At 45.4% G+C, this 17185-nt stretch overlaps 1 pseudogene; it reads right to left on the bottom strand.

Annotated features, from left to right (window-relative positions):
- Nucleotides 1-421: 421 nt before the first annotated feature.
- LOC123001124 (spermine synthase-like) lies at nucleotides 422-2373 on the bottom strand (annotated as a pseudogene).
- Nucleotides 2374-17185: the final 14812 nt, after the last annotated feature.

Here is a 17185-nt window from a genome sequence, read left to right as displayed (position 1 = left end):
TTTTAATATCTAAGTCAATCTTTAGGAAAGAAACACTCTCAAGAACTCCTCTCCAGAACAAAACAATGATGTTCTTTCCTCCAAGCAACCAAATTCGAAGCCTACCAAAACAAAAACAAAAAGCCCACACGCAAAAAAAGTAACAAAAATCACATTCTGGGGATTCAGTGCACTTAGCAGCCTCCACTGTGCAGCCCAATCATCCTTCAGCTGACCTTCAAAAAAAAAAAAAGTAACAACCTAGCTCATCAAAAGATACATTTTCCATTTTCTTTTTTTTTTAAATTAAAAGTAACAATTTAAAAAAAAAGAAACCTTGAAGGAGTTCACAATCAATTGCCTGACTCATTTTGATGTCCTGTACCGCATACGAAGGTCAGGAAGGCTGTTTGCAGCCCACGTGATTAGATGATCCTGGTCTTCAAGGTTTCGCTTTCTTCCAACCAGTGTAAAATACCCACAATTCCCAGTATAAAAGAACAGAGACTATCTCCTTGGAGAATTCCGCAGGACAGTACAGGCACCCGAGCTGTTCTTCATAGAGTGCCAGGGCTTCTGTCAAATTGACGCAGTTACCCTCTGTAAAATATTTCCCATCCTGTTTCAGTACTTTCATGGAGAGTTCAAGAGTCCGTCTGCGGGGCGCCTGGGTGGCTCAGTTGGTTAAGCGTCTGCCTTTGGCTTGGGTCGTGATCCCAGGATCCTGGGATCGAGGGCCCGCATGGGGCTTTCTGCTCAGCAGGGAGTCTGCTTCTCCTTCTCCCTCTGCCTGCCCCTCCCCCTGCTTGTGCACGCGGCGCTCTCTCTCTCTCTCTCTCTGTCAAATAAATAAAATCTTTAAAAAAAGAAAAAAAGTCAGTCTGAGAAACTCCCATGTGGAATCTTCTTCTGGAGATGCAGAGATTGGAACAGCTGTCAAATCATTAATCATGTAATCATATTTTCTCCCTTCCTCGACGTACCTCTTCCGTACCAGAATACAGTCTTCTATTAAAACCTGAGAGCAGTCTCCTTTGAGATTATCTAAGTGGTGGCCGCACGGTTTTCACAGGTGTTCTTACATCCATCAATCACCGTCGGTCAGTCTCTACCACAGTGACCATCTTTGGTTTCAGTCACTATTTCACATAATCTGCCCCCAGCTCCACAGCCTGGAATCAGTGTGTCTTTGCCACCGTAGTCTTTTCCGCTGGCCTTTTCCAAACATGGCCTACGTACACCCAAATCACCCCCTGCCAGATGAACATCTCCAAATTGCTTTGAGAGTAGAATTTTAATATTCTTTTTTTTTTTTTTTAAAGATTTTATTTATTTATTTGACAGAGAGAGACAGCCAGAGAGAGGGGGAACACAAGCAGGGGGAGTAGGAGAAGAAGAAGCAGGCTCCCAGAGGAGGAGCCTGATGCGGGGCTCGATCCCATAACGCCAGGATCACACCCTGAGCTGAAGGCAGATGCTTAACGACTGAGCCACCCAGGCGCCCCTAGAATTTTAATATTCTTATTAGGTGAGTCTTCATCATACACCACTTTATCTATGTCGTACCCAACCAGGTGACCGTCGGTGGTGAGACCATGTTGATGACCCCTCCTCGAACTATGGGTGGTGATCCTTCCCCTGCCCAGTATGGTCCTTACTCAGTTCTTTCATTCTTTCTTTACTTCATTCAAAAGACCATCAACTCCCTGGCCTTGTGAATCGCCGTCATAACTCTGCAGGCCCAACAGCCCAATCCATGTGGTTAAATTTTCAAATTGGCAAAGCCGCCGTTTTCGTTTTTGTAAGCCACTAAAACTACCGTGGTCCTGCCAGGTGTGCCCCGACTCCGTCGTCCCTTTCTCCTGGAAAATGGATTGGAGACCCTTTTACAATGGTCTCACCACCAACGGTGCCAAGCGTGAAGTCCGGTGGCCAGGGCTGTGCTGCTGCCACAAGGAGGAGAGGCCCTGCACCCGGCCTGGGGGAGGTGGCCTTGGGAGACTAGGGGCCTCGGGCATGCCAGGTTGCCCAGGGAGTGCCTCTCAGAAGAATTTTAATTTGAAAAAAGTAAAAGATAAAAAACGTATGTGAGAGCAAAAGACCCAACAAACAAGAGTCTTCCAGGGTATCCGCTGAGTAGCTTGGAAAGGGCAGCCCCTCCCTTGTCCCTCGGACGCAGCTCAGGAAATAACTTCTTACCCCAGTGTCTCCCCAGGGTACTAGAACTGGGTCTCCCAAGGGATTTCATTCACTGTTAACAGTCTTTCATAAACAGGAAAGATCTAGCTCAAAACATTCAATGTACTTCAGAAATCTACAAGGCCACAAATCACTAGGACTCTTATCCCCATTTGGATTTCTTACCTCATTGTCAGATACCAACACTGACGACATTTCACATTTGCAATATTGCCAGTTATAAGAAATATATATTTGGTCATTTACATACATATTGTCCTCATCTATTTGCCTTCTTCCACAATTCCTAGCTCACAGCTCCCAAAAGCCTTGGAATTTCCTAAGTGCGAAGAGAGAGTAAGTTGTCACTTGTTATGTTGAAAATTGCCCAGAGCAGGCCCAGGCCAGGAGGCCCCAGAAGATGGAAAGTTACTAACAATAAGCTAGAGATAACCAGAAGCCCTACTGGGAGCACGAGATAACCAGTTTCTGCTTCCACAAACAGGCTTCCTGCCACAGGCTCCCTGCACTACTGTTCTGGCCTCAAGCAGCCCCCACTCCCCCAGTTTAAACCCACCTACCAGCAGTCAGCATAGCCCTTGGAGCCTGACTGCCTGCAGTGCCCTATAAGAGCCCTATAATCCCGTTGCCCAGGGCCCAGAATTTTGAGCACAAGCCCATCTGGGTCCAATGGCGTGAAATAAATCGAGTTCTCCTACTTCGAGTGTCACTTGGTCTCTCCCTGGTCTGATTCTAATTTTTCTGCAACAGTGTTAATGAGGTGACTTTTGCAAAGAACCTAAGGATGGAGTCTGGTGGCCAACGGAGCCAAGCCTGTGATCCAAGGGTCAGAATTTACAGTCCCACGCCCTGACCCTCGGGGTGGGGAAAAGGGCTAGAGGTTGAATCAATTGCCAATGGCCAATGAATTAATCAATTGTGCCTATGTAAATGAAGCCTCCTAAAAATCCAAAAGGACGGGACTCCGAGAGCTTCCAGGTTGATAAACACATGCAGGTTTGGGTTGTGGTGTCCTGAAGAAGGCATGGAAGCTCTGTACCCTTTGGCCACACCTTGGGCTCCGCATCTACTCCGTCTGGCTGTTCCTGAATTAAATCCTTTTATAATAAACCAATAATTTAGGAAGTAGAATATCGCTCTGAGTTCTCTCTGGCAAATTAATCACACCTGAGAGGGGGTGTTGGGAACCAATGATTTATAGTCGGTGAGAAATGCAGGTAACAAATCTGAGCTCGTGGCTGCCGTCTGAAGGGTGGGAGGGAGGGCAGCCTTGTAGGACTGAGCCCTTAACCTGTAGAAGCTGTTGTTAGCTCTGGGTGGAGGGTGTCAGAATTGAGTTAAATTGTAGGACACCCAGCCGGTTTCCGGAGTATTGTTTGTTGTGGGGAATCCTGGCACGTGAGCACACACACACACACACACACACACACATACACACCCACCCCTGGAATTGGTCTCCGAACACCATTTTTACGTGTGAAAAGCTGGTCCTAGTTTCTAAAGCAACTTCACAAACATTTGTTCTTTTGATCTTCAACACGGCCCCTTGCAAGAGGTAGTGCCGTTATTTTCTGGATGAGAAAACAAAAGAGCACCAAGGTCATCCTCTGAGAGTCACGTGGAAGACAAAACTCCAGGTCTTCAGGGTCCAAACCTACTGCATGTCTCGCTTCCATTTTAAATTGCATAATGATCATAAGAAGTTTCAATTCTCAAAAAAAAAAGAGCAAAATCTTTGGCAAGTGCTCCTACATTTTTCCAGGGCCCCTTGGAAGAGTAGGTGCTGTGTTTTCATCACCTGGGGGGGAAAGACCGTGGTGAGCTGAATTTCTCCCGAGCGAGGCGCTGGCAGCAGGCTCGGGCTGCAGATGGGCAGAAGGAGGGGAGACCAGGGTGCCGAGCTCCAAGCAGGGATTAAACATCCATGTCGGAAGCGGAACAGCTGTAGCCCCTTTACATTACAGTTTTAAAATTCTGAGCGTGTAAAGAACTATAAAAATCACAAGTAGGCCCTGGATCATAACAGATGAATAAGGGATTTATAATCTTTAAACTGCAAGGGGAATGGCTTGCATTTGTACCATTTCCTATTTTGATTACAATCATTGTCCTGAGAGCAGATTCACGTCGTGCCTTTTCTGATTCTTTCTGCAATCCGTCACAAGGAGACAACAGCACGGTAATGCTGCTGTACATTCTTTGAAAGACAATAAAAGCCTATGTAACTTCAGACCTTCCCATTTGTTTTTTTTTCTTTTCTTTCTTTCTTTTTTCTTTTTTTTTTTAATTGCCATAATTTGATTGGGCAGTCATTTTCTATTGTGGCCTGTTAGCCACCTCATTAACCTGGAAAGGTGAGATGGTCTGGACAATTAACTTCCAGAATATTAGAAAGGTTAAAGCAAAAAGCCTGCTGCTTAGTGCTTTTCATAAACTAGCTCGAGTATTAAATTCTGATATCTTGTTCCAGGTTCCCAGCCTGTAATCATAAGAAATGGCACAAAGCAAGGCTCTTCCTGAATTGTTTTAAAATGACATTCTTCTCCTAATGCTTTCTGGGCCTCTGTAGTTTATCTGTCAATAAACCTCGGGGAAATTTCTATGCCTCCCTTCGCTACATCACCTCGCTGCAGCAGAATGCCCTTTATTCCTTAGTAGGGACTTTTTTCAGCTCCATCTGTTTTTCTTGGTATTAAAGGAACTTGCATAAAATTGATAAGAACCTCTATAACAACCAAAATATCCTGTTATTCTAGAAATTCACCATTCACAAAAGCAATGTGAAGATATCGGAAGCTCATATGCAAAGATACAAATGCACAAGCCTTAGAAACTGGTGGGCGCCTCTGGGCTCTAGCCTGGCGAAGAGCTCTTGCGCGGCCCAGCGGCCGGCGCAGCGGGGCGCGTCTACCTGTATCATTGCGCTACCCGAAGAGCCATCTGGAAAACTAGAGCCGCACCAATGCGAGAAAAATGGAAAAGGAAGACATGGATTATGTGACATTTTTCAGGTGTCATTCAGATCCTACCGCTGGGTAAATGCAAGGATGGCATGAAAATCCAGTAATTTCTAGATGAAGAAGGAATCATTAACTTTTTCTTCTCTGTGTTAGTTCTTTCGCTCTCGGCCCAGCTAGATTGCCCAGCCTTTTACAGCCTAGGAACTATATGGAGCATAAGAAACTAGTAGCAGACCCTCAGCTGACCTATCCTCATTGCTTATATTCCAACTGTCCCCTGGTGGCTTTATACTCAGGTGACACTTGGGACCTATGGGGAATTTCCCCTTGAAGGCTGCAAAGCTTAGCGTAGATTATACCACGTGTGGCATATCTAGGAGCTCATTAAAACATTTGGACACAGTGCTTTAGGATAGATTTGGCAGCCTCAGGAATTCCAGGTGGATATATAAAGAGCCTCTTGATGTTTGTTATTCTAATTGTGGTCATTATACAAACGTAAATGAAACGTACACTCTGCTCTTCATTTGCATGTAGATTTGGCAAGTGGTGGGGCGCCTGGATGGCACAGCGGTTAAGCGTCTGCCTTCGGCTCAGGGCATGATCCTGGCGTTATGGGATCGAGCCCCACATCAGGCTCTTCCGCTCTGAGCCTGCCTCTTCCTCTCCCACTCCGCCTGCTTGTGTTCCCTCTCTCGCTGGCTGTCTCTATCTCTGTCAAATAAACAAATAAAATCTTAAAAAAAAAAAAGATTTGGCAAGTGGTATTTGAAAAAAACAGCCTTGTCACCCACTTCTTTAACCAATCAGTATCCTTCTCAGACAATAGATTAACTCATGCATTTACCCATTCATTTATCCCACATTTACTCCACATCTCTCGTGCACCAGGCAGTGTGAGAGGGTAATAGGCATGGAATATACAAAAATGATGAGAGCTCTCTGCCCTGGGGGGGGGGGGGGGGAGAAATCTAGACAGATAAATTATAAGTACTATTTGTTTGTTAAGTGATATAATTCGTGTACAAATAAAATTCTATATCGGGAAACCCAAGCAGGCAGGTTGGTAGAGTTGTTACTTGAGTCGGATTTGAGGAATGAGAAGGACGTTTCCAACTGGAGACAGCTCAAAGGACATCCTTGATAGGACGAAGAGCAAAGGCCGGTCGAAGACGTGTGTCAAGAGAATGCAATGTTAGTCCTGGCCTAAGAAAAATCTAATTCAGTAGAAGAAATCCACTTTCCATTGCTTCCTCTCTGCCTTCCCTAAATCACATAACAGAGGCAAACTTCGATACAAATAATTTGGCACTTTGTTTCTGTTCCTCCGGGCTGTTATAAACAAAGACAAGATTTTGTTACAAGAGCCACAAAGGTGCCATGCTCTTTCACATCACTAGCTCCCTTGATCTCACAGGTCGTTGGAAACAATTGAGTGCCGTGCAGGACAGACGATGTCTCAAGGAGCTGGTTACTGCCCCAGCAATGAAGTGGTCTGGGGACTATATTTTCTAAAGACAAAATGAAAACACGTGGTGTGGTAACAGGACAAAATTATCTTGAAGAACTGCCAAGATGGAAGGGCACAGCAACTCCCTCTCCAAGCAGGATCTGTTCTCCAGACCAGTGCTGCCCAGGAAGAATGTAAGGTGAGGCACAGATGCGAACCACATATGCAATTTAAAAAAATTTTATAGCCACATTGAAAACGTTTAAAAAAGTGAAATTCATTTTAGTAATATATTTTATTTAATCTAATCTATCGAAAATATAAATAATGTTTTTAAAGTAGTATAACAAGATATTTCACTTTTTTTATACTATGTCTTTGACATCCTCTATGCATTTTCCATTGACGGCACGTCTCCATTTGGACTTCCACACCGCAAGTGCCGAGGAGCCATGGGGGTCTGGTGGCTGTGGTCTCGAAAGGCATAGGTCTATACCTAGGAAACGATCCATGGCCCTCCCTTCCCTGCACCACTCCCCAAATAATCAAAGGACTATGTGACATTGCTCAGGCACTCCTGGCTGCCCTAAAGGAAAAACAAATAGTTAATTTACAGAGAACACAATCCTGCATGACCTGAGTCTCCCTCCATTTACAAATGTCTTAGCAATCTACAAGAACAAAGCATTTCTATCAATGGCTTAGCTTCCAGAAGGACATGTAGATACAATTAAATGTCCTTATAACCTGCGGCCCATTGACAGATGCTTGAAGCAGGGAGAGTGTCATGTTCCTCCAGGAAGTTCCCAACTATCCTCATGTTAATGCCTTGCTGAGGGAAAAACAACCTTAACTTGACAAGGCAAGGCTTCTGGTATCCTGTGCCTCTTCTTTAACATATGAAAATCCTTCCGAAACCTCCCTTTTCCTCACCTTCGCCAACCCCATAGTATATGATCAGCCACCCCTCATAACCCGGGGGGGGGAGCAGCTCTTTCTACCCACGGGTCCTGTCCCCATGATTTAATAAACCATCATTTTGCACCAGAGACATCTCAAGAATTCTTTCTTGGTCCCCAGCCCTGGACTCCACCCCACTGAACCTCACCTATATTCTAAAACTACAACAGGAACACAAAGTAAACCGGGTCTTGGTTTCTGCTCTCTGAGTCTTGTTGCAGAGAAACAAGTAAACAGGAAGGATGCCATGCCTCGAATCTCTGACAGTGTGTACACAGGAAGTCTCGGGAGCTCAGAAGAAAGTCAGGAATGAACAAGGAAAAGAGGAGAGTAAGGAGAATTATTCAGAGCACTGCGGGGTTAGTGAAAGTTTAGTTAGACAGCTGTAAAGTGGAAGGGAAAACAAACCTTGGAAGAAAAAGGAATATGTGCAAAGACCTAAGGCACTATTCTGCAAAAGTCAAAAGTAAAAGTAAAATGGGGCGCCTGGGTGGCTCAGTCAGTTAAGCAGCTGCCTTCAGCTCAGGTCATGATCCCTGGGTCCTGGGCTCGAGCCCCATGTCAGGCTGTCTGCTCTGTTTCTCCCTCTCCCTCTGCCCCTCCCCCTGTTCATGCTCTCTCTCAAATAAATAAATAAAATCTTTGGAAAAAAAAAGTAAAACATTATTTACAATAGCCAAGATATGCGAGCAACCTACATGTCCATCAACAAGTGAATGGATAAAGAAGATGCAGTGTGTGTACACACACACACACACACACACACACACACACACACACAGGAATATTACTCAGCCATAAAGAAGAACGAGATCTTGCCATTCACAGTGACATGGATGGAGCTAGAGGGTATTATGCTAAGTGAAGTAAGTCAGACAGAAAAAGAAAATACCATGTGATTTCATTTATATGTGGAATTTAAGAAAACAAAAGCAAAACAAAACAAGTGAACAAATATATCAACGAAAAAGCAGAAACAGACCCATAAATACAGAGAACAAAGTGCTGATTACCTGAGGGGAGGAAGGGGGGGTGATGGGCAAATGGGGGAAGGGAAATGGGAGGTACAAGCTTCCATTTCATGAAATGAATAAGTCACAAGGATAACAGCTACATACAGGGAATATAGTCGACGGTACTGTAATAGCTTGTATGGTAACAGATGGGAGCTACGCCGGCGGTGAGCAGAGCGTATAGTGTAGAGAACTGGAGTCACTGTGTCGTACACCTGACACTAATGTAACACTGGGTGTCAGCTACACTTCAATAAACAAAATAAATACAAGGCTTTAGCTTGGGGTGGGGGAGTAAAACTGTAATGAGGGCGTTCTGAGGCTGTCGGGGAATATGTTAGAACGTCCGTGTGTCTGTGTTGCATACACCCAGCCACAGCTGGCCGGCGTGGACCCAGAGAACCTGCAAGCCTCCGATACCTAGTCTAGAGTCTTCTGATAATTGCCAGGAAAATCCCTGCACTTGCTTTTAGACGAGGCAGTAGATGCCTGTTATCAACACTCCAGAACCAAACCAGAAATCCAAAAAACGAGGCTGCAAAGGAACGTGCTGGACATGAGTGTAAAGTACTGTCATAGGTGCTTAAACTTGCGGCATTTCCAAACCAAAGGCTGGGGGCTTAAGGTCAAGATGTCTTGCTTATAAAATAGAACGTTTTGTACCAATTCGAGAACTCTATGCTAAAATATTTTCGGCAACAGTAACAGAATTACCTTGACCTTGGTTGACTCCCTTTGACTTTAAGGCAGCAGGCAAGGTTGCCCTCTGCCGACATCTCCAGCTCCCCACACACACACCCCCACCCTGACACTCACAGGTGCAAGGATGCTGCACTCTAATAGTTGGTGAATTACTCACAGCTCCCGAAATACAGAGCTGCAGTCTCTCCCAGGTGCACACCTGTGCATGTACGATTCCCAGAATGCACTGCTAATTTCCACCCGACCAACTCCTTAAAACTCAGCTCAGGCGCAACCGCCTTGGGGAATCCTCCCCACCCTCCCACTCTCCACCCCTCTGGGTGGGTGCTGCTCTTAGGTGCTCTCACAGGCCCCAGTGAATATCCCCACCACAGCTTTTTCTTCTGTTTACTTGCTATCTTGTCCCACAAGCCTGTTAACTGCTAGTGGGCAAAGATTTTTTTTTAATTTCTATGTCCCTACTCAAGTGCTAAGTGACGATAAATGAATAAATGAATGAATCAATCCGTTCATCTTATTGTCTTTAGAACAAAATGACTGGGGTTGAAGAATTTATGTGTTATGAATAATTTACATACAAAAGGCAGAGTTGGGGCCGAATATTTTTTAAGGAAAATAATGCATAGGAAAAGATATGAAAGGTTATAATTAATTTAAAGAGAGGCAGAATTTGGGTGCCTGGGTGGCTCAGTCAGTTAAGCAGCTGTCTCCTGATTTCCGCTCAGGTCATGGTCTCAAGGTCCTGGGAATGAGCCCCGAAATGGGCTCCACGCTTAGCAGGGAGTCTGCTTAAGAATTCTCTCCCTCTCCCTCTGCCCCTCCTCCCTCTCTCTCTCTCTCTCTCTCTCTCAAACAAATAATCTTGAAAAAGAGAGAGAGGAGAGAAAGGTAGATTTGGGCTCAAAGTAGAACTTTCTAACAACTGGGGCCATCCCACAAAAGAAGGGCTTGTCTCTACATAGGCAAATCATGCCAGTGGGCTGAATCCAGCCCATGCCTATTTTTGTAAATAAAGTTTTATCATAACACAGCCACACCCACTTGTTTACCCATTGTCCACAGCTGCTTTCACACACAGAGACAGAATTGAGTAATTATAAGAAACCCTAGGGCCTGCAAAGCCTAAAATATTTACCATCTGGCCCTGTACAGAAAAAGTTTGCTGACCTCTGGTCTACTAATGAAGTTGTGAGTTTCCCATTATAGAAAGTATTCAAGTAGAGTCTGGATCTGTCCAGGATGTGGAAGAAATATGTTCTTTTAAAGGGAGAGTGGTAACCTTTAAATTTCCTCCCCTCTGGGCAGGTCTGTGATTACAGGCCTACTTTTCTATGACAAAAACAAGTCATACTCTCTAATTTGTCTCTGACTGACAGCCCTATAATGGGCAGCATTGCTAGGTGGAGGAAAGGAACTCATTGCCCAGCCGTGGTTTAAGTAATGCACCTGACTCCCTAAATACAGTTTACTGGCGCTCTGAATAATGAAAGAAATAAATTTTTGCCTTCAAACATCACCAGGGCACTATCATAGGAAGCTGCTGTGAAGGATTCAAAGGAAGCCAAACGGGCAGTGACCTGACCTGCTGCTAACTCTGTATTTCCCACAGACCTAAACCCAGGCTCTCCCTCTGGACCACACGTATTAATCAGCCGGCGGCCCTTCAGCCTTCTCTGCTCTTTATGAGGCTGGGTGGTCACGCTGGGAGCAGAGTCACCTATGAGATTACCTCTCCTGCTTATTTCTTCTTATCAACTCCCCCCAACAGGGCTCAGAGGTCAGGTCCCCAAGGCTGCTTTGCCATCCTTTGGCGGGTTTATTTACTGGGAATGACAGATTCTCAGAGTCGAGCGCTAGGGATGAAAAGGAATTGCCTTTCAGAAATCATTCCATCTTCACATGTTAACATGAGACCTGTGAAATGTTCATGCTGGACTAAAACGAGGTGTGTACAACCATTTGTTGTGTATTAGGAGGGCTGAAACGTCTGCATGCTTCCAGACTTTTACAGAGGCTGTCCCTTTGGGTGGAAGCAGGGAGGAGCCACAGCATCTGGAAGACAGGAGGCAAGGCCGTATCCTGCCACGGAAGGTCTTGCTGCAGGAAACCAGCCACGGACAGCAGGGTGGGGGCAAGCGGTGTCCTTGCTCCCGCCGCCGCATCGGTACGGCTCAGCGGCCATCTTAACACGTTTATGGTGTCACTAGGTGTATTGTTCTACAAATAAAGGAGGGACGGAAGCTAGCCCCAAAGACTTCATTTTTTTTTTTTTTAAGATTTTATTTATTTATTTATTTGTCAGACAGAGAGAGAGCACAAGCAGGGGGAAGAGCAGGCAGAGGGAGAAGCAGGCTCCCCGCTGAGCAAGGAGCCCAACATGGGACTCGATCCCATGACCCTGAGATCATGACCTGAGCCAAAGGCAGACACTTAACAGACTGAGCCACCCAGGTGCCCACCCCAAAGACTTCATTTTCAAGTGGCTACATGGGCTTTCCCCAAAGTCACTTAGCATTCATTCAACCCCCTTCAAATTGCTCCTCACCAAATACGTCAAGTCCCAGGAGACGTCTGCTCAAGGATGAAGGCAGCTGAAAAGACCCCCAAATATTTGTGGTAGAAATTATTTATGGCTGTCGTTGACTTCTGTGGCCACATTCGAAAATGCTTTCGGGTTTCTAGTAAATATTCCTCCTTCCCTTCCCGTCCCTTTACACAGTGGCTGTCTCCTTGTTGACCACAGCTGCTGTGCCAAGGAGCTACACTCTTGCTTCCAGATTTCTGCCGACTCTTGCTACCGGTCTGAAGGAACTGGCTGCTTTAGAAGGGAAGGGAAGCAATCTCTCCAGCATCATGTAGTATAAAGGGAAGATCATGTAAGTTATAGCTGTCTGGGGACAACCTGCACAGATCCCTGGCGTTGGTTCCCTCTTCTTCTTCCTCCCCCACGCCCCAGTGCTGGAGGATACCTGCTGCAATAAAAAATAATAGAGAAAATTTTGCTCCCATGAAACCTTATTGAAATGCTCCACTGGAAGGAGAGACTGGAGGTCAGTAGGGGAAACGTTCGGTCAATGGGATTCAGAGCGTCGCTCCCTCTTCTGTGCTCCTGTGGCACCAACAGGCTGAACCGGTCCACGGCATTTATCAACTCTGCTCTGCACTGTTGTCTGTCCATGTCTATCCCATCCACTCATAGAGCATGGAAAATTCCTTAAACGCATGCTCTCCCTGCTACTTCCAATAGCTCCCAGCACAGGACTTTGCACCCTGAAGTCATTTGAGATTTTGGGGGAGGGGTGCTACTTTTGAAGCCTGGGAGCTAGTTTGAACACATTTTAAGAATTTTTAAAAGTTTGGAGAGTCACCTAAACATGGAGGAGAAGGGATCAGATTGTTTCATTCTTCCTTACTGCGGTAGAGAGAATGAGGGCACCCCAGACTTGTCCAAGTCCTAATCCCCAGAAGCCATGACTATGTTGTGTGACATAGCAAGGGGAAATGAAAGCTGCAGATGGAATTTAGGTTGCTAATCACCTGACTGTAAAATAGGAAGGTTTCCCTGGATTATCCGGGTAGACCCAACATAAACACAAAGGTCCTTGTAGTGGAAGCAAGAAGTTACAGAGCTAGTGTCAGAGGAAGGCCATGTAAGGAAGACTGCTAGCCATCGCTGACTCTGAGGATGGAAGGGGGCACAAGCCAAGCCAGGTGGGCAACCTCTGAAATCTGGAAAAGGCAAGAAAACAGATACTCCCGCCAGGGCTTCCAGAAAAGAAGGCAGCTCTGCCTATTCCTTGCTTTTAACTCAGTTCTGACTTCCAGAAATGTAGGATAATAAGTTTGTGTTGTTTAAGCCACCAAATTGATAAACATTTGTTACAGAAGCAGTAAAAAACTAATTGACTCAACTATCCAAGATTTGTGGAAAAGGAAAGAAAGTTTAATGAGGAAGTATTAAGGAAGTTTAATAAAGAAGGGAGTATGATTTCATGGAGAAGGATAAGGTCCCCCAATTTTCTTCCCCAAAAATGTCCCTCCCACTTCCCACTGGGCCTTGAGAACTGGGAAAGTAATATCTCAGTCAGTTGACTGGGACATCATCCCTGGTTTCCGTAAGGAAACCTTTTTTTTTTTAATTTTTTTTTCAGAAAGAGAGCACGTGAAGGGGGAGGAAGGGCAGAGGGTCAGGAGAGAGAGAACCCAAGCTGGCTCCACTCTGAGTGCAGAGCCTGCTTGGGGCTCAATCTCACAACCTTGAGATCATGACCTGGGCCAAAATCAAGAGTCAGATGTTCAACCGCCTGAGCCACCCAGGCGCCCCTCTGCAAGGAAATCTTATATCAGTGGCTGTCAAGGGTCTGTTTTTCACAATGGAAAGCCACTTGCTATAGTGCCTGGACAACAAAATGTCACTTGAAAGTGGTGTCCCCAAACCTGGTAAGCAATAGATGTTGCCCACGGAGACAGGCTTGGAACCAACAATACTGGCTGGAAACAAAGGTGATGCATGGAGACACAGGTGTTCCAAGCCAGGGAGGAAAATAGAGAGAACTGGGCTCCAAAGGCCATCTTTGCTAATATCACAATTTTGCTTACTGTCAAACACTTAAAGAGGCAGGCTCCCCAGTTCAGTCTTTATGGAGTTGATTAGCCTGGGAGGGCTGCAGAGACTGCCTCCATTACATCCACGGAGTGAAATAGGAGCCTCCAGGGTTCTTGTAATTGCTTAGTACCGAGGTGCAAGTCAAACACGTTTATGGGAGTTGGCCTCTAGCCCACTTCTTATGAATACACATAAACGCACCTTTTATTGCTCAATAATGTTTTCCCTTTTGCAACTTTTTATGAACCATTAAAAAAATGGGGTCTGTATTTTAATGTTTTTCCAAAAAAGGAACCACAGAAATACCAAATCTTCCAAATGGGAACTCCTCTTGCCTGCTGCCTCAACCAAAAATTATTCGCCAAGGGAATGGTCGAAGCCTCAGCATCAACAGCTTGATATTAATTTGGTCCAAATCCAACTGACTTGCCCCCCAGACTGAGTTTCCGCATTCCTCTTTACGAGCCCGACCTCAGCGTCTGGGTGCCGAGGTGCAATGCAGCAGAACTCGTCAGCTCTTTATGCCTTATGGGAAGAGCTCCCCACTGGCTCTGTTACCAATCAGTGTTCTCCTGCCTTGGCTCCCATTCAGAAAAGCGAGAAGCTCTTTCCTCCATACCTTTCATTGCCACCTCTACACCATGAATCTAACCTTTGTGACCCCCTACCTGGACCATTGCAATAGCTTCCTGAGTACCCTATCTCCGGTATCCACGTTCTCCAATTTCCATAACTAACCACATTGCCGCCAGTTTAATATCTAAAGGAGAGATACAATCCTATCATCCCAGCTTAGAGGCTTCAAAAATTCTCCACTTTTCACCCAGTGAAGTTCAATCTCCTTAACCTGGCACTCGATTTCATATAACCGGGCTCCAAGTTACCTTCCCAGATGTATCTCTCCCTCCTCGCTGCCCCGACTTCTGCCGTGCAGACAGCTGGAATGATCCGGCACTCCGCAGCACTCCCCACACACGCCTTTACCCTTGCCACTTTTGAATTCTTTGTTGCAAGCCGCAAAAACCCAGGTAGGCTACCTTGGGAACAAACAGATGTGCTGCAAAGATGTAGGGCAGTTCACAAGAATCCGAAGAGCAAGGCACAGAAAGTGCAGGAACCAGAGTTACTCTGGGGAGAGAGCTGCCCAGTAGCAGGAACTCTCGGACCATGTCTTCGGGGCACAGCCCAAGCGGGTACACACACTCTAGTTTTTTGAGTTGTTTTGTTTGCTGCTCTGCTTTTGCTTAGATTCCAGTTCCAGAGAGTGTTCAATCGACCTGGCTTTGGCTAGAGAAAATCAGACCACCTCAATAGATGATTTTGCACACTTTAGAGAATTCCCCAAATGTGAGTCAGAGTGTTAGCACCAAAAAAAAAACACCTAACGGAGGCGGGACTGCCAAAAGCCACAGATACCTGCCCCCCAGTATCTTCATCTAAGATCCTCATTTTCTACCTACCAGTCCCTGCCCGTCTTCAAGACCCAGTTCAGACATCATTTTGAAGCCTGAGTTCATCTGTCTTGCTGTGAACTTCCAGTTCAGAGTGGGCTCCCTCCGCTCCTGGAGTCCCCCTTACTATCCTCCTCGTTTTACAGCTCTTAAGTCTCATCCCTTTCCTCACTAGCTTAGGATTGAGAAAGTTACCTCCCCGCTTTCTGATCCAGTTTCTGGATCTACAAAACGCCGACGGTTATAACTGTTTCACAGAATCATAGCGTGTAATGGGATTAGTTCAGTGCCTGGCTGAGGACACAGTAAGTCCTCGGTATATGCTGTTGCTACTGGTGTTAGCTGTCCTCATCGCCATTATCAGCATACGACTCTTTTAGACCGGAAACCAGGATGAATTTGTCTTTACGGACCCCGGTGAAATATTTGCACACAAAACTGTTTGCGACTCCTGGTGAATAAATGTACTCAATCAAGAGAATAATCAAGCAATGAAGCAAGACAAAACTTGGAAGCTGAAATTAGAAGTGGGATGTCAGGAGGCCCACTTTGTCTACTTTTACCACCCAATAACAGACCGCAACTGGAAGAGCAAGGGTCATCATAGAAGTTCTGAGAAACAGACAGAAAAGAGCTGTCACACTCCGTGGTTGTGAGGCAATTGGAAACACAGCCCCAGTTCTGTTCTTTCACAGCAATGCTGGTGTCTGTGGGAGATTTTAAAATCAGTAATGAAAAGAAGGAAGAAAGGAGAGAAGGAGACCATTCATTAAAACTTTTGGGTGGCCCATGGTACCAGGAGACAGATACCCTAGCCCCCGACCTAGTTTTCCAGCCCTGTCAGTAGTCCCCTCAAGGGCCATCCTTGGTGTTGCTACATGTGCGATAGTTAGGGCCGCTCCTCAGGCGTTCTTATCTCCTTGGTTACCGTTATAGGTCTGTCATCTACGAATTATCTAAACCCTCTTCAAATCTATTTATATGTTCAGCCTTTGCCACTTTCCACTTGTATCTTAAAGCTTTGCTTTAAGCCTCATCTGGATGACTGGGGGGAAAAACAAGAAAAAATAAGTCCTTCCAACAAAAAACTAAAGAAAATGCCATTGAAATCTTATCTGTGCCACTCACTCAGCAGCCTTGGGCCAGGCATTTGCTCTCTCTGCTTCATTTTGATTCACTTAAAATTGATATAATAATCTTCAGATTAGTGCATTAAAGGTTAATTAGATTTTAACTTTGTCATGCCATTCAGAATACAAAGGATATTATATACATGTTACATCTTATTACAGATTCTGGATAAGAATCCATTTTTAATTGCCTACGTGTGTACCCCTCCCTGATCACTCATCATCATATTTTTTATATTCTTTGGATAATTGTGGTAGGACCACATCTGGTTGTGTGGGTCATGCACTGCAGGACTCTAGGGGGCAGCATTCATATCTTGTTTACCATAGATCGGTACATTCGTTATCAACTTTTCCAGACAAGTACCAGTAAGGTGTCTCAGGGAAGAAGTACCTTCTTTCACTTCACACAGAGATATTAAGAAGACACTATGGCTGGATTTGAGACAAAATATGTCTTCCCCCACTTTATCCTTGGATCTTTAATAAACTTTCCTTTATTAAATAGATTCAAGGAAGCCCAGTGGTATTTCAAATGCAATGACCTCCTGCATCAGACTTACTGCTCATGGTGCATTGACAGTCCTTTGATGGCAGGTGTTCCTCTTGGAGTTGGTTTGATGCCCCCTACTTCCGCCTTTTATAAGATGCCAGCAGGCAGGTGCAGAGATCTACTCAGTTTGCAGCAGCCCAAGACAAGCCTCCAATGTAAGTTCCCTTGTTTCTCAAACATGC

The sequence above is a fragment of the Ursus arctos genome, unplaced genomic scaffold (genome assembly GCF_023065955.2).
Source record: "Ursus arctos isolate Adak ecotype North America unplaced genomic scaffold, UrsArc2.0 scaffold_4, whole genome shotgun sequence".
Classification (NCBI taxonomy): Eukaryota; Metazoa; Chordata; class Mammalia; order Carnivora; family Ursidae; genus Ursus; species Ursus arctos.
The sequence above is the reverse complement of the archived record's forward strand: the minus strand, read 5'-3'. Positions and strand labels throughout refer to the sequence as shown.